The sequence below is a fragment of the Coturnix japonica genome, chromosome 19, assembly GCF_054131305.1.
Source record: "Coturnix japonica strain WE chromosome 19, WE-NBRP24, whole genome shotgun sequence".
NCBI lineage: Eukaryota > Metazoa > Chordata > Aves > Galliformes > Phasianidae > Coturnix > Coturnix japonica.
In genome coordinates this window covers 10,130,598-10,148,605 of record NC_140681.1, presented here as the reverse complement: position 1 = coordinate 10,148,605, position 18,008 = coordinate 10,130,598, and the positions used below count along the sequence as shown (strand labels likewise).

The following is an 18,008-nucleotide window of genomic DNA, read 5'->3' as shown; positions in this document are numbered from 1 at the left end:
GGGTTGGGTCACCACCACCTCTCTTGGCAACCTGTGCCGGTGCCTCACCATCCTTATTGCATAAAACCCTATTCCTTATATCCAGCATAAATCTCCCCTCTTTTAGTTTGACGCTATCCCCCCTTGTCCTATCACAACGGGCTCCACTAAAGATTCTCCCCCCTTATTTCATGCAGCTCTTTTAGATGCTGACAGGCCACTCTCAGGCTTCCCCGATGCCTTCTCTTCTCCAGGCTGCACAACCCCAACCCTCAGCCTGTCCTCATAGGGAGGCGTTCCATCCCTCAGAGCATTTTTATGGCTCATATGGTCTGATTATTCTTTTTTTTGGGGGGTGGCGTTCTGTCAGGAGCTGGATTTGATGGATCCCTTCCAATGTGGGATATTCTATGAAATAAAGGTGCTGGGGAGGATGCTTGGGTGGCTCTGGCTGTTGTGGGGGCTGGAAGCCGGGTCTGGCCCCCTCCTGCAGCACCGCAGGGTAGGAGGGCTCTGCCATCATGCAGCCCCAGGGCTGCTGCAGGGCAGCTCTGCCTGCGAGCTCCAATTAGCATTAATACACGGTTAGTCTTTTTGAGCCTTGAGAAGTCAAATAAAGGGGAAAGAATGAGTAGGGCTGCTGAGATTCACTAATTGGCACTTCCTTCCCTCACCCGTCTGCTCGCTTACAGATCAGCAGCGCTTTGAACGCAGTGTAATTGAATTGTCAAGTGGCAGGAGACATGTGTCCGTGTGTGGCTCAGCCCTGTGCTCAGTGATTTGCAGTGTTCCTTTACATGGATGTGCTTCTGGCTCTCAGTTGCACACACGTTGTGAGCTCTCCATCACTGTTAGCACTGAGCAACAGTGCTGTGATCCTGTGAAGGGAGGGCACTTAGCCATGTGTCAGAGGATGAAGTCATCAGGGCTGGGCTAATGTGCAGTGCTGGTACAAGAAAGTTGCATTTAAAGGTTTTGCTTTTTGAGCCTGTGCTTAGCAGGTGAGACTGATCCCCTGATGCTGAAAGGTGGGAGGACCCTGGGTAGGAACAGGAGGGATATCCAACTGCTGGTAGCTCTGGTGTGGTTTGCCTTTGGGATTGACATGTAAATGCTTTTCTCCAAAGCTGGTTTGCACTGAACATCTGCTCAAACAGTTGGCTTTAAGAAGGATGTCTCTTAGAGCATCAAGGATAGATATGAGTCATAAAAGCCCCATTCAGGAAAGCAGGGGAGAACTCTTCCCTGAAGCCACCTCCAGCCTTTTCCAGGAGAGTATATGTAAATAGTTAAGATTGCATCTGCATTACCTAAATGAGGGCCAGAAAAGCCTTTCATTTCCAGTGAGTGTGCAGAATGTGTCCCCACAGCAGGTTGAGCTGGAACTCCCTGTTTGCATATCTGTGCTGCAAGGGGATTTAGAGAAATGCTCTGATTGCAGCACTTCCTCAGACTTTGAAGGCTCCTTTATCCAACACAGCCCTTTTCGAGGCTCTGAAGGGGAGATTTATGGATCTGATCTATTGGGCAGCAGCCAAGCACTCTGTGGTGATAATTTGAAGATAAAACTTTACTCCAACAGCAGCCTTGGCTGCCCTGGGAGAGACAGAGCTGTTCTCTATTCTTTAAGTTTGCCACCTGGGAAGCTTTTTAGCAATAAATAGTCATGAGCTGCTATTCTGGGTGCACGTGGTTGGTTTCAGAACCGTAAGACAGGTTAAAAACAAATACAAATAACCCCTCATTTCTAAGGCCTGGTTTCTGATCTCTGCTGCCTTGCTCGCCTATGAGACTCGCAGAAGAATAAACTCCTACAGATCTGATTTTCCTTAAAAGAATAGAGCTGCTCGCATTGGAAGGAAAGAAACGTGCTCTGGTTTTTGTTTAGGTGGTTGCTATTGTTTGCTCTGCTCTTTTGGAAGGGGATGAGTCACACCTGGAGTCACAGTGTTCTCAGAAACCATTCCAATTTGACTTAAAAAGTCAACAACATTAATTGCCATCCAACTACAAGCAGTTTGTTGTACCAAATATAATTCCTGACAGTATAGAATCGAATAACACTTTTCTCCCCTGTGTCTAACCAGAAAATTCCTTGTAATTCATGAAGGACATCAAGAAAACAAGAGAGCTTGAGCTGACGCTACCAAACTGGGATAATCTGCAGGATTATCCTCTAGGTATTGATCTCAGGAGAAAGAGGAGCAGCTGCAGAATCCTCCCAGGGCAAAATAATTGTGCCTGAAATCTTGTTTGCCAACTGGTCTGTATCCAGAGCAAAGGAATTATTTGGTGTTTTTTTTTTTTTTCTTTTAAAGGGGGGTGGGGAAGGAAATGTCAAATGTGATAATTTAGTTTGTAGGATTGGGGAAGCCTTGCAGCTTGCTTTGCTAACCTGAGCATGGGTGAAAGAGACCTTTAACCTGTAAGAACAAAACATTGTTGTGGCTCTTGGAGAAGTCATGCTGTCCTATTCCTTGCTTAGCTGTTTCTTGGAGAGAATTGGTTTTGCTCAGCAAAATCTGGCTGGCAGGGTTGGCAGTGGCAACACACACAGCCCTCTGCTCTACTATTCTGCTGTCACCAAGAGGGGAAGCAGCCTGTTCCTGCAATGGGGACAGCAATGACACAGGCATGACAGCCTGATGGGTGTATGAGGGTATGAGTTTGGGCTCGGAGGGTGCATTTTGCTGGCTGCTGGGTGATGCTGAGCTGCTCTTTGGGCTGGAGATGGGCACACAGTGCTTTGTGCTGCTATCAGAGTGAGGAGGAGCGGAAGGGGCTGTGTGGATGGACAAGGAGAGCTGCATCTGAGGGAGATGCTGTGAGGTCCCTTTGTGCCTTCCAACAGACCTGACTCTGTTACTGCCCTGGGTGGGAGGAACATGGAGTAGGAAGGGAGATTGCCTGTCCTTGCCATGGGAGCACCACAAAGCCTGCATTGAGGGAGGGTCTGGGCTGAGACAGTCCCTTCTGTCCTTGGAAACCTTCCCAAGCAAATCCAAGATGCTGTGGGGTTGTCTTTGCTCTCTAAGGGATTCATTCATGGGGCCTGACCTCATTTCCCCTCAGCACACACCAGTGTGTATTCTCTCTGCCTTGTTAATCCAAAGGCGTTATCGCTCCCATGTTTGTTTGAACAAGTTCCTCACAGCTCTCTCCCAGGTGGGCTCTGTGCTGCTTTCTTTCCTCATGTGTTCAGAGAACAAACCAGCTTAAAATTAACATTGGAGCCATTTATTATTGTTCTACCCAGCTCTCCTTTGGTTACGTGCCTGCAGCCCCTCAGCACTCAGCCCATCCCCTGCAGATGGCTTTGTTGCTGTCCTTATCTGGGGGTGAGCCTAAAAACCCTTGGGCTGTGGGGTTGATAGGTGCAACTTAACCATGCAGAAGAAGTCAAAGATGAACAGAATGAATAGAACAGAATTTCTCTGAGGGAACACATGAGACCCTGTAAAAGCTCTGCATGTAAATGTGCCCAAGGAGGCACAGGCAGAAGGGATCTGTCTATTTGCCATCAGGTAGCCCAGGAAGAAGGTTTGTATGAAGGAAGGCAGAGCACTTTTCCACCAAGGCTTTGGGGAAAACTGCTGGGGATATGTGGAAGAGTGCATCGGAATGGTGTTTCTGCAGTGCAAGGACAGGGAGAAGACCCATATCCTTTAAAAACCATTGCGATCCCAAACTAGAAGTAAAACCTCCCTGCGGGCTCAATCAGGTGTTTGGAAGCTGCTCTGTGCACGATTAGATGATTTCCAGCCTCGCTGCCGGGCATCCCTTTGCTGATCCGTGCCGCTGGCATCAGTAGGTGGCGGCAGCTACTCGGTCTCTGCTCTCAGTGTTGCGGAGGATGGCTGCACCTCTGCCTTTCTCTTGGATGCTTTTCCTCCTTTTTCTTTCCAACGCAATCCAAACTGTAGATGGCAGCAGGATAAAGACTATCCCGTTTCTTTGTGATTCTTGTTCTGGATAGCATATTTTTTTTTTTTCTACTAATGGCTGCTTGCTGCCTGTGCTTCTGCCTTGCCTTGACTTCAGGGCAGAGAGCATCACAAAGATTCTTGTGTGCTCCAGCTTGGAGATTGCTGTAGATGCTTCCATCAGAGCTGTCTGAAGGTTTTGGTACAACTGGTGCATTATGGCCAGGAGAGAGATGTGAGTGTTGCCTGCTGTTAGAGGGAGAAGTTTATAAGAGTGGTTGTGCTGGCTGAGAGCTTGTGGTTCCTTCATCCCTAAAGGCTTCCAGATCTTGCCTGGATGAGGCTTGGGCATCCTTGGGCAGCACAGAGCTCAGCTATGCTCAGAATCCAACCAGGAACCTCCAGAGTCTTCCTGTACTCTGCAACTTGATCCCTATCAGTTGCTAATTGTGCCCATCTAGATCAACATAACAGGGTTTCCTTCTCCTTTAGCCAGATGCATGGTTGGATCAGATGATCTTGGTGTTATCTGCTGCCACTTCTGAGCTGGGGTGGATGAGTCTTCTGAAATGCTCTCCAGGCTTTTTGCCTGCCACCTTGTGAATAACCCTTATGGTGTCCCAGATGTGTTTTCAGGGACCCTGAGGCCACCTCCTTGACTATCTCCTTGATACAGCCACACTGAGTCTTCCTCAAGCCTTTTCTGAGGCTCTCCTTGGTGATTTGGTTTAAAGCATCCCTTTTGTTTGATCTGATGGGAGTTCAGCAAGCTGATGTCCTAAGGGACATACGTCATTTTAAGTATATATTACACAGCAGAGGAGGATATTTTGATGTAACACCTGCTGGCTATGAAGAAAAAAAATAAATAAGCTTGAAGTGAAAAAGCTTCCTCCAAATAAGAGCTATTAAAGTAACTCATGGGGACAGAATATTTAGGCTATTTAACGTGCCATAAATCTCCTGGGGGGAATTCTTACTCTTTTAAATCAAGTGGCTACTGAGTTAAATCTGTTTCTCTCCTCAGCTTCCCGTAATTACAGCACAGCTCCCTGCACATCTCGAGCCACCTGCAGTGCCTCTTTCTGCTGAAAGGGCCTCCCAGATGTTGGACACCCCTGGGCATAGGGCCCTGTATCTCTGGGGCTGTGGCTCTTAAGCCCTGTGGGTGCTCTTTGCACCGTGCTGCCTTTGTGGAGCTGGGAAGGGATCCAGAGCAGCTGTGCTGGGCCCTGTCAATCTCAGACTGCAAAGTCATAAGGAGAGGAAAATAATCATCGTATTAATAATAATAATAAAGCCGTCAACTTGTCTCATCATCCAACAGCAAAAAGGTTTTGGTTGGAGGTTTGTACCGGTTATAATTTTCTCCAAGCTGATTTCTCCCTGCGATGCCACTATGCAGCCCGTAAGCGATACTCAGGCAAAATCTCCTCTGACATTCATCTCTGTTTACGGAGCTCATCCAAAAACAAGAGGCCTTTTCTTCACTTTGTTCAGCATCACCATGACTCGGTTGCCAAGGCACCCACCCGCCTTTGACTGCTGCGGTTTGGATCCAACCAGTGATGCCTGAGCCCTCCTGACCGTGTCCCTGTGATGAGCCCACAGCTGAGCATCATGGTGTGAACCAAATGGTGCCATCCCTTGTGATGGAGTCCCGACTCCGCTATGAAGCCTTGGAAAGCTTCTTGCTGGGCCCAGCATTCAAACTTGCCTTCAAACTTGATTTATCACAGCCAAAAAAAGAAAAGGGAAAGAGTGGTACATCTCAGAAAAGGCTTGAGCAGCTGTGCCTGTGTGGCACTTCCACCATAATCACTGCTGCTCTATATACTGAACTGGAAGAACTGGTCAAGAAGTCACTGGAAAAAGGATGCTGTGGTGCTGGACCAGCTGGGAGCCAAGCTGAGATTGTTGTTGTCTGTTCTGCTGGTTTTCCACCCCAACTTCATTGGATGATGTGTATCTAGCTGAAATACACTGGATTTTCTAACAAAATCATTTGTAGCTTTAAAACCCACCACCCTGAGCAGACAAGAACTGTACCTAAGACAGCTCCCATTCATACATTGCTGCTGAGGCTAACAACATTCATAAACACCACCAAATTCAACCCAATAAATGGAAGAAGATGCTTCTCCTTTTCTGTTTTTCCATCAGAGAAGAATCATCTCCTAAACTGCATGGCACACGGAGTGGTAAGAAGGGAGCTGGGTAGGGAGCAGGCAATGCATTGTGATGCCTTTAAGTCACTGGATGAAGTTCATTTCTCCTTGTCTGTACAAGGCTGGACTCTGCATTTTCATGGTAAATTTGTTTACCGAGCCGTTGTTGAAATTCTGGAAGCAGAGAAAATGCATTTGCTCCATAACCTTTCCGGATCTGACAAGTCCTATAAAATCTATTAAAGCCTTTAATGAAATCCCCGCTCAGAGCCAGCTCCCATGAATGAATGTGGAATCGGAATTTAAATTAAAATGTTGTTTTTGTAGTCTGTGGGTTTTAGCCTTGACAGAAATTAAAGGGACAGTTCACGTTTGGGGGTTTATAGCTCTCTCCCTTTACTTTTGTTCTGCTTCTTCCTGCAGAGGATGGCTGTTAGAACCTCTCCTCAATCTGAGTGCGTAACTGCTGCAAGCGTAAACCTGGCTATTCTGCATAATTTCAATTAGAAAAGGCAAAATTGGCTAATGGGCAGCGCTGTCCTTTAAATGAGCTGTGGGTCTCTTGTTAGCAGACACAGGGTGCTGTGCCCTATCTCCCCTAGAGGTGCATGGGGCTGCCCTCACTGTGGAGGTGACTGATGCCTCATCCCTGTCCCTCTGCTATTGGCCCTATAGAGATGCTTGCAAGCAATCCTCTGTGAGGAGCCTGATGCAAATCCATTGGATGTGCTTGGCTTTGCATACTCAATCCTTTAATTTCCATATGTAAATACAGGGCTGCGTGTGCAGGGGTTGTGCAGGCAATTAATTATTTTGATCTCTCTGCACAGAGCAAAGTGAAAAATCCCACAGTGAAACACAGGCAGCTCAGTCTCTGTGATAAAAGGCAGCAGTGGGCTTTGCTTGTTTTCTCCTAAGCTGGGACCTGACGTGCCCAGCAGAGCTCACATTGCATTGGCTTCTGCTGTTCCCTGCAAGAAAGGAGTCAGCAGTTAACCTGGCAGAAGGAAATCTCCCCCCACCCCACATTCCCAAGGCACTCAAGGGCCTTTTGGTTCCTTGCTCCCTTTTCATTGCCTTGTTTCTGCTCTTCCCCTCAGGTTTCCTTGCTGAGCTCTCACTCCAAAGCCAAGTCTTCTGCTGTTCGGTGTCTGCAGCTTTGTTTCTGGGTCCAGGCAGTGGGATGGAGAAAGGATGGGGGTGTTCCAACAGCCAGCATGGAAGGTGAGCAGGGAGATGTGCAAAAACCAGTCTTAAGGGGGAGCACCTGAGGAAACTGGGATTGTTCGGTCTGGAGAAGAAGTGGTTCAGGGCAGATCTCATCAGACACTACAGCTCCCTAAAAACAGGTTGTGATGAGGTGGGTGTTGGTTTCTGCTCCCATGTTACAGATATAGGATGAGGATCGGGTTGGATATTAGGAGAAATTTCTCACAGATAGAATGGTCAGGCATTGGAACAGGCTGCACAGGGAAGTGGTGGAGTCACTGTCCCTGGAGGTATTCAAGAAAAGGATAGAGGTAACATTGTGTAATGTGATTAGTGGGGATGGGTCGATGGTTGAGCTTGATGATCTTTGTGCTCTTTTCCAACCTTAATGATTCCATGATTGTTTCTGCCATGAGTAATGCTGCAGTGTTTTCCACGAGAGGGAGAAGCTTCTCTCCCTAAGAGGAGCAAGGAACTACTGCTTGAATTTAAACCTTTTTTGGGGATAGGAGAAGGTTGAGCGTGCCTATGGGCAAAAAGATTTCCCCCATCTTCATTGGCAGACAAGGCCAAGGTTGGGAAGAGTCACTCCAGAAAGGAGCATCTTGGAAGGCAGGCGAAGACGAGAGTGTTTGCAATGCAGGAAAGCAGAGCAACTCATTAGTGCAATGTGAAGTGAAAGAGAAAATGCTTAAATTTGTTGGCAAAGTGGCAGAAGGAGGGAAAGGAATGCTCTTTCCATGTCAACACATTGCTGGAAAGATAGTGAAAACTTTGCTTTGTTTTGGTAGCCATGAAGCCTTTCTGCTTTTCATTCCCTTTCCCTTAAGTCGGGTTATTACAAAGCCATCCGTGCTGTTTCAAAGCAAAAAAAAATATCATTAAGTTTCATTTTGAAAATGTCAAAACAAAATGTTTTGGCATTTCTGAAGTGAAACATTTCATTAAAAATGTTTCATCTGAGTGTTTTGACATTTTTTAGATCCGTTCTCCACCTCCCCCACCATTTTTTTTTCACTTTTCCCAACCTAAATTTGTTAATATTTTTAGTCCTTCTGAAACATAATTTTCCAGAAAACATCTCAGTAGTTAAAAACCAAATAAGTGGCTGCCTTGGGAGTTTTGTTAGCGGTGAGCAATGGGAAACCTGGATGACTGATGGTGCTGTTTTACAGCCTCAGTTGTCATTTCCATGGTACACAAGGATGTGTGACTGTTAGGGCAGAGCAAAAAGCCTTCACTCACTTTTTATTCATTGAGTTGTATCATCAAGAATCCCCTCACTGCATGAAGAGGGCAGAGCAGGGTGACTCTGGATATGCTGCACCCCAGCACAAGCAAGCTACTGATGCTCTCAGGCTCCGTCAAATGCTGACTTTAAAGCATTGCTCTTTGCACAGCAGAGGGAATAGCTCACAGGGTGTGCTGCTTGTTGCAGACTGTGATAGTTGCCTATTGGAGCTCAAGGTGGTTGTCACATTTGCAGGCTGTCCCAGGACTTCAGGAAGCCCCAGAGGCTGCCTCGGCACTATGAAAAATATCAACAATATATCTAATCTGCTAATGAAAGATCCAGTTGGTTTTAATCCAGATAAGCTAGTTATCTTCATGCAACCCCCCAGGCCTGTGGCTGGAAAGCTGGGAAGGATGCTGGCGCTGTGGTTGCTTTGAGAGCTGCGGTCCCATTGCTCTCTGTATTGGCATTGCTGGGACCCGGCTGGCAGAGCAGCAGCCAAGGACCTCCTCCCCAGGCTGGCTGCTTGCATCTCCATCTGGGCAAACAGCAAACCTCTTTTTTTTTGCTATAAAAAAATATTATTTTTCCTCCTTTCTTCTGCAGCTGCATGTTGAATTCCTATATGTTGGGAGTGGATTTAGGTGTCAGGGCCACAGATGTCAATGAAAAGCACCCTGCACTTCTAATTTGGGTGATGCCAACTCACTGAATGCTGAGTTTTCCCAACAAGCATTGGGTTCTCGTTGCACTGAGTTAACCAGTTGGCAGCAGTGATCTCTGCTTGAAACCCTGCTGGAGATGGGACCCTGGTGGGTTTTACAGGGGCAAGCTCAGGTGTGGGGACAGATGCAGCCTGAAAGATGGATTTGCCCAAAGGAAAAGGGGAACAAACCACCTCTGTTCTCCTCATTCATCAGGCGTGTGCACTTTCTAAGCAATAAGAGCCACCTTTGCAGCTTTGCATCTCTCTGCCCCGACTCCCTGGCGTTGCCACTGCTCCTTTCTAAACAAACATTAAGAAATAAAAGGCGGAAGGGAGGTGGTGGTTCAGGAACGAAAAGTCCCACAAAGAAAATTATCTTCCTTTCACTCGAGTTTTATTTTCTGAAAGCTGCTGGGCTGCACAGGCGGCTCCGTTGATTGCAGTTTCAGTCCCTGATTATGCAGTAATGGAAGCATCAGAAATCATTGCGCTTCCTTCCTCAATTTGAGTTTGCCCTTCATCCCGTGGTTTCAGGCTAAGGAGAAAATGGTCATTTGGAAGAGGAAGGGAGAGGAGGGGGGGAAAGAATGCAATCTTCTTCATTTCCCTTAAAGTCACAGCTCTTTATTTGCCATTCCTATTCTACATCCTGCCCATTTCAAAAATCAATTAGCAGCTGTCCTATATGTGAAGAAAAAAAAGCCTTTTATGGGGAAACTTTTACCTAGGCTGAAAAGTACTTTTCTGTCCTTGCAGGAAAGCTGCTTGTTGATCAAAGCAGGAATTCCTGGGTTAAAAGCTGATAAATGCTGGAAGGAGGCACTTTCTGAGCACATGGAAGGCTGTGGCAGGTACTTGTCCTGGTGAAGCTCTGCACTGGTAAGCAAGAAATAAGGGTTATAGCAGTGGAATCCAGCAGGCTGCAGGGCTGGGGCTGTACTATCAGAGCTGCAGAGGAGAGGAAAGCAGCTCTCCCAACAAGAGGTGTGGGGGCTGAGTTGACTGTGCCCATCCTCTCACCATAACCACCCTCCAATAGTTGGGATTGCTCAAGTAAGGGCTGAGCAGCTGTGAGCTCATTCCCTTATTCTATGTGGGGGCAAAAAATATGGTCTTTATTTCAAAGTTTTATGTTACCTGCACTCATCTTTATTAGGATACACAACGTGGGCATCTGAGTAAGTACTGCTGATCACAAGTTCACCAATTAAGCCAAAGTAGCTTCACAACCTGACTTCAGAGCACTGGGGCTGGTGCATTTGGATGCTCAGCCCCAAGGAGAAAGCAGAGCTTTGCCCATCCTTTAGTGCCCAGGGCTCTGTGCTGTGGTCCTCTTGCAGGGCTCAGCTCTTCTAATTCTATTCCTTTTCTTTTTTTCAAACTCCAATCTGTTTGCACCTTCTCTCTTTCCCCCACACCCCCCCTCCTTCCCCGCTGCCATCCCTTAGGCCTTCTGGGGAAAGAAAGAAACAGCCTCTCTGTTTTTAATCAACCTAATTAGTGTATCTTTAATACAATTAGAGGGAAATTTTACCGCTCCCCCCCCCCCTTCCCCGTGTATCAATTAAAGGCCCACAGTTGCAGGGTAAATTTCTAATCCATTTAGGACCGTCCTCCCCAACCCCCCCCCCCACCCTCCACACTCTTCTCCTCCTCCTGCCTGGCAGAGTGTTGCTTCCTCCTTCGTTTTCTTTAGGAGCCTGTTCAAACAGCACATTGTAAGGAGTAAATAAATTACTCTCTGCCCCTGTGCCCTCTCCCGAGCGGCAGCCGGCCCTGTTCCAGGCAGCTGCCCTGATTGTGCGTGCAGGAGCTGGGGGGGGAAGGGGCAGGCACAAAGCTGGGTCTGCAGGCTGAGGTTGATGGGGAGGGGGCCACTATGTTCATCCCTCCTTTCTTCTATTCTTCACTGCTGCTGTCCCTTCTTCTGCATCTTTTTTGCTTTTATCTCTAAATATGTAAATAGACAATAATGTCAAGGGGGGAGTGTTGGGGTGGTTCTCTCTGTTGGTTGTTTTGTTGTTGTTATTTTTGTGGTTTATTCCTGCAGAGATCCGAGTGGGTTTTTCTCTCCTCGGTGGTCTCATGGGGTGGCAATGGGTCATGTTGCAGCTCCTCCTGTGCTGGGATTTTGTAAGGGGCTGCATGCGCCCTGCTACCTCCCCATGTACTGCCTTGCACTGTCACCTTGGGATTGCCCAAAGCAGGAGGAAGCAGCCCTGCCCCATGCCCAGGCTCTGCAGGGAAGGAACTTCAGCATGCTCAAACCTTCCTGATGCTCCATACAAGCAACTTGGACAGCACAAGGTACCAGCTGCTGGAGTAGCATCTAAATATCACCATAATCCTTTTGTTTTGGGGTTACTTCTGTGTTTATTTACTTTTACTTGCAGCATAGGCAGACTGCTGCTGGGTGTGCAGAACACAGCGGTGCTGTGGCATCCTCACGGCAGGCAGTTGACACTTCCCCTCATCATACCTCTCCCAGCTGGCCCCAAACTACAAGGTCCTGCCTTTATGGATCACTGAATCCCTGTGCTTTCTTAATGAACCTGCGTTTAATGCTTGACTTCTCCGTGTCATGTTTAATTACAGCAGCTGTAACTTCCTTGTTGGTTGGCTTGAAATAATATCTAAGTGCTTCTGAGCTTCAGAGCCTTGTTATTCTTCTATAATTAGAACCTTGAAGCTGGTGTGAGCTTTCTCTGTGAAATAGGAGCTATTTCCCATGCATGCCTATTGCAAAGCTTGCCCGAAGTCTGAGTCGAGCAGGAGGGAAGTTGGCCGTGCTCTGTGAGTTAACATCAGTGGAGCATCTCAATGAGCACTTTAAAACAGAGACATCACCAAGGGCTAGACATCAAAAAGTTATCAAGATTTATCAGAATAGGTTTTGATGGTTTTTTTGCTTTGCTTTGGGTTGAATTTTTACCTCCCCTTGTGCTGAACTCTCAGCTTTTCCCTCAGAAGGGCTGAGATGTGGTGGTCTCGCTGGTTGAGGTTTGGTGACCAGGTTGGGAAAGGGAGCCAAAATGGGATGGTGGGCAGTCAGAGTGGCTGCTCTTTGAAGCCCAAGGTGACTCCCAAGAGCAGCCAGCTCACCAACAAGCAGCATGTTTAGGGTATGCCAAGTCAGGAGAAAAGGGAAGTGAAGGGAGTGCTGTCTCTCACTACCTGGTGCAGCTGCAGTGGGATGTGACCACCAGCTTCTGGGCTTTGTGCAAGGAGCTGAGCTGTGAGGATCTCATCCTGGCTCTTTTGGGGGGAGATATGGGGATGTGGCAGCTGTGAGATGGCTCCTGGTGGTGTGTTCTCAAGGGGGGGTTGTTGGGGGCTATGGGGAGCTTGAGATGTGTCAGTGCTATGCACCCAAAATGGCATTGCAGGAGCTGCTGCCACCATCAGCTGTAAGGCAAGGAGATGAGCAGTGGTGTTTCTATTTCTTATTAAATTTGCATTATTAAATCTGTGAGTCTCACTGCCCCTGAACTGGGGAGATAATGTCACGGCAATGGGAAATGGTCCCGGCTGTGAATCCCATAGCATGGGATAAAAATATGGGACAAAACTGAGCTGGAGGCATCAAGGGGTTCTGGGGCAGCCAGGGTTAAGAACCTAAACTCAGCATCTCCCCAGCAGGCTTAGGGCCACCCTAAGATGAAGATCCCTTGGAAATACAGTCCCTGGAGAAAAACAGCATCCCTGGACAGATCTTAGATGAAACAGGGAAGAATGGGTTACTTAATTGATACTGCAAATAGATGTATTTGGAGTCAGGACATTTGGAGACAGCATCTCTGCTCTGGCAGAGCCCATGAAGCAGGACCTGACTGCTCGAGTCCTGAAGCATCTCCAGCCCCACAAGCACTGAGCATGGTGTGGGCTTTATGCAGGGAGAAGGGGATGACAGGGAATGACAGTCTCTGAATTGCAATTGGAAACGTTTACAGCCCAGTCAATCCTAATTCATTATTAGCTGTAATTGTTTCAAAGAAAGTGTCCACTGTTATGTAAAATGCAGTCCCAGATGCTCCTAATGGTTCAGGCTCTCTGATTGCTGTAATTTGCAAAGCTTTTGCCTTTTTATTTTTTTTTTCTTTCCCCTCCCTCTGTAGTTATGATGTGCCTTTTATGAGCTAGTGAGGAAGAAAGAGAGAAATGCACGCCATTAGAGGAAAATAATCATGTTGTACCTGAAAGGCCATTAGTAAGGCTCGTATGGATGCATGCATCTGGTCTGCAGCAGGCCTGCCCTGGGACAAAGGGACACCTCAGGGTTACACAGGGATGGGAAGAAGGGACACGGTGTGGGCACGCAGCCCAAAGTAAAGTGGCACTGATCTGGGCATCAAGACATGTAAATAACCACTGTGCTTCACAATTAATTTTCACCATGAGATGTGGGCTCTGAAATTTGGCTGGCAACTGCAATGGGGGTGATAGCGCTGGGGGTATGTTTTGTCTTTTTTGTTTTGACGTGAAGGAAACATCCACTTCCCACTTCCATCTTCTGATGTTGCTCCGCATAAAGGCAAAACTGCAGAGATGTCTCTCACAAGGCTGGGTGCTGTGGGGCATTTCAAAGCCCTCTCTGCTTGCTGTCTTCCACCTCCGTTTTCAGTCCCTCTGTCTGTGTCGATCCTGTCAGCAGGATATTAAGTCCATAATATCAACCTGATTTAAGGAAGGCATTATGTGATGAGATGTTTCAGCCCTCTCTCTGTGCAGAGGAAGGGAACTAAAGCAGGTTTGGTGTTTCCATTACCCCAGCTAAGAAAGTCCGGTGGGATGAGGTGCGCTCTTTGTACTGACTTTGCTTGGTTTAACTGTGTCTACCTAAGATTGGAAATGGACAAAGAGATCCTTAGAGTGCTTTTGGGGGTCCTTTTTGGCAAAAAAAGAATACAGCCTCCCAAACTCATTGTGGAAGAGGCCTAGAGGACATGAAAGCTCAGATTAGATATAGTGTCTGACAGCTGCTGTGACTGTAAATTATCCTATGGTGAAATACTCCATGAATTGTGCTGAGGTTTCCCTATTTCCAGAGCCAGACAGGGGAGGGGATAGAGAAGCAAAGGCCAAGGGGAGCGAGCTCTCCCACCCCTCTGCAGCCCTGCTCCTCCTCCAGATCTATCTGCCCATGACCCCACAGGACAGGGGCAGTGTCCCCAGCCTGCCACTCTGCTTCCCACCAGCCAGACCTGTTCTGGACCCTCCAGGACCTGCTGCCCCCCCGATAGCTTTTGTCTGGGGAAGATTGAGAGGGCTGATTTAGTGGGGTGGCTGCCCTGCCCTTCACCTCCAAGGAGGGTGGTCCTCTGGGGTCACTGCTGAGGGCACGTGGGGCAGCCTGTGATGTTATTGTCTGTTTGTGAGCTGCTGGATGGGCTTTTAGCTGGGGAGAAAGGCAGGCAGCATCCATCACAGCCCCTTGCATCACCCATCTCCAGCCACTGCATTACACAGCACCTACCCTCATACTTTGCATTTCGCAGCCCCTTGGATCTTACAGAAGCCATCCCATGCACCTTGCAGCATCCGCTCCCATCTTTTGCATTTCACAGACCATTGCACCTTGCAACACCCATCCCTGCCCTGTGTTTCACTGTGTCCCAGTGCTGGACATCTCCCCAAGCTGGGAGTAGAAGTGATAAGACTTATGAACAGGGAGGACTTAATGTGTTAACTTGGGAACCCTGGGCTGTGGGTCTGGCTCTTGCAGCTGGCTTGGCCTTGGAATAGTCATATTAGTCTTGAGCCATAGTTTATTCATTAACACAGGGTCTCTAACTATCCAGATCTGATGCTATGAGAGTGCAGAGGTTGGCTAATCAAACATGGACAGTCTCCAAAGGGAAGCTGGGCTCTGTATTGAGTGGAAAACGCTTTCCACTGCTAACCCACCAAAACGCTGCTTTTGGGAGTGTGGTGAAGTGCTTCTATTCCCCAAATCACTGCTAGAAAATAGGCATCTCAGACAGAAGCACGTTGGTCACAGGAACCAAAGCAGCCTTTCTTCTTTGATTTTCTTTTTTTTTCCTCCATCTCAATTAACTCCCTTTATTATTTCATCACGGAAATTGTTTGTGCCTTTAACGAACGGGAGGAACATTTGCAAATGCCTTTTTGTCTGAAGGCAAAGCTGCTTGGTGTTACTGAACTTCAAGGGATCGTTCCCTGTTTCCGCTCCTCTCCTTTTCTCTGCTAAGGCAGAACGTAGCGTAACTTAAAAGTCAGTGATTCAGACTGCAATTATAACCTAAAAGCACAAATAAAAGATAAGCTGGCATCCCACTGTTCCCCATTTGCATCTGTGTCACATGGGATGAAGGGAAAAATAAAATCTGCTTTTATAAAATGTTGAGCCAGAGAATCTCGTCCAGCAGAAAGAAGAAATAAACAGATCCCCCCCGAGGCAGCGGCCATTTGAGTTGCAAATGACAAATGCATTGGAAAATGGGACCCCCTCTGCTCCCTGAGAGCAGTGCGTGCCCAGGACTGGGGCATCGACCTACAGCTGGAGTCCTAACTCCAACCCTAAGCACAGAGCCATGTGTCCCATTGCCTGAAACCATTGGCAAGCAGTGGGATGTTGGTGTGCCAGCACAGCTCTTTGGGATCACTGCTGGGTTCTATCTTGGGGAGGAGTTGTTTGTGAGCATCAGTGGTGATTTTGAGCATTCTGGGCTTGGGAGATTGGAAAATCATCTCTCTGCGTGCTTCAGGTCTCTCTGTAGAGGCAAACAGCTGGGAAATCACTAGGGCCTTGTAAATGCTTAGTGCTGAAAATAAACAGGTTTTTGAAGCTATCCTACTTGGGAACAGGGCTATGTGTCCTTGGTTGTTGCGCAGCCCTGCAACCAGGACTCTTCAACAAGCATTTGCCTGTTCACCTGGGTGCAGATGCAGCTGGATGTGAGAAGCAGCATCAGCCCAGAATGGGTCTGAGTCTGTTTTCCAGCACTCAGCACCAGCCTTCCCCATCTGTTGTTCTCCAACACTGTATAAAAGCAGGTTGCATTTTTTCTTGCTCCTACCCAGGACAACTGAGGGCATGGAGGTACAAGCAGGGCTCAGGGCAGATGATGGCCATGGATTGGGCAGCTCTCAAGGTCTTTCCCTACAGTCACACAGTGCTATCATTGACACATCACCATGCCCAACACTGAGTGTGGGAAATGGAGGGGCTGCTTCCAGGACCCCGGGAAGCTTTGCAGCTGTGCCAGGGCTGGGTAATGCTTTACAACGATTTTTCAATACTACTCACCTCCTGTATGATAGCATTGGGTGCTCCCCAGTGTCTTGTTCAGAGCACCACTCACCCAGCCAGGCCAGTGGCACAAAAACCTCAAATGCTCCAAAAGCAGAAGATTTTACAGGGTTAGGAGGGTTGAGCAAACCAGCAGTAAGGGGATAAAAACAGCCCCTGGTGATGCATTTACCATACACAGCAAAGGAACTCCACTGGCAGCCTGGTGTGGGCTATAAGCAGGAGCTGCACGTGGAGGAAACACCAAATTCCTTCCTTCCTTTTTGCTGCCAGACTCCAAGCCTCGTGGAGCACAGGGCTGACAGCAGAGGGACCCAAGCTGACCCACTGACTCCCAGAACTTTAGAATATGCTCAGAGAGGTGTAACACAGAACCACCAACACTACGCCTCAGTCTGGAGAGCTCAGCAGCCCCTTCGACTCCCCATGTGGAATAAAATAGACTGAAAACTCAGAGATACGATGTGCTGGAAGTGCCGCAGCTCCCTCACCATCGTTCTCACTCCTGTTCACCATCATCACACACAGCATCCCCAAACCTCAGCATACAACACATGGAGGCTGCTTATCACGTGGCTGCTTAAGAGGTGCTTGCCTGGTGAATGGCCTTGGCATACATTAAGTGAATAAACCACAGCATTGTTCGGCTCCTTCAGCCACTCTGCTCAGTTGACCCACTCAATAACTGTTTGTTTGCACAGATTTCCCCGTACAAGTGCGACAAGCTGAACCCTGGATCTGAGCAGATGTGTTTGGAGTAGGCTCTCGCTCCTCGCTTCCTTCCCATCAAGGTGTATTGTTGCGTCTTTTGAGAGCTCCAGCTCTCACCAGCGTGACTCATTCAGGCAAAAAATTTCCATGCCGTTTTCAGGGACCCTCGAGAGCTTCCAGGCGCACTTCTCTCTTCCATAGCAGTATGCTGAGGCTTCAGCTAACCCATAGCTTCACCCTATGAGCTCTCCTTGTGTTTTAACCCAACATATCTGCATACGAGAAGACAACAATGCAGAGGGGTGCTGGAAGGTGCATTGCTGTTCCCTGAGAACAGAATCATCCCGGGGCATCCCATTGATGCTGCTAGGCTCCAGCTAAGCCCCTGTGGAAGGGCAAGACCTCACAAGCAACTCTGTTTCAGGGATTCCATTTTCAGACACGGGATTTGCACAAGCAAAGCACTTCCCCGTGTGGAAACCAGAGGTCGTTTGGCTGGTAAGTTTGTCTCGCATACAGCTTGCACTGCTTGTGCCTCGTGTCCTCTGCCCAGGAGCAGCAAAGTGCTGTGTAAATGTCATGGATTGAGACTCATCAGGCAAAAACCCTCGTTGATGCAGAGACAAAAGCACAAGGAAAAATCGTCTCCAGCAAGAAAAGTGAGGGGACGTCTCCGGGTATTTGAAGAATGTGGGCAATAGGGTGTGGAGCAGGGACCCATCCTGCAAAACAAAGCAACAACAGCAATATATGGAGCACGTGATGCTGCTGCCTGAAATCAAAGTCAGCTCGAGGTTAGCTAAAAATA

At 48.0% G+C, this 18,008-nt stretch overlaps 1 long non-coding RNA gene across 1 annotated transcript; it reads left to right on the top strand.

The window, feature by feature from the left end:
• Positions 1-5,566: 5,566 nt before the first annotated feature.
• Positions 5,567-10,098, top strand: LOC107323018 (uncharacterized). The gene is made up of 3 exons (XR_014935791.1): positions 5,567-6,103; positions 7,171-7,294; positions 9,976-10,098. It is a non-coding gene; the product is annotated as an uncharacterized LOC107323018 (long non-coding RNA).
• Positions 10,099-18,008: the final 7,910 nt, after the last annotated feature.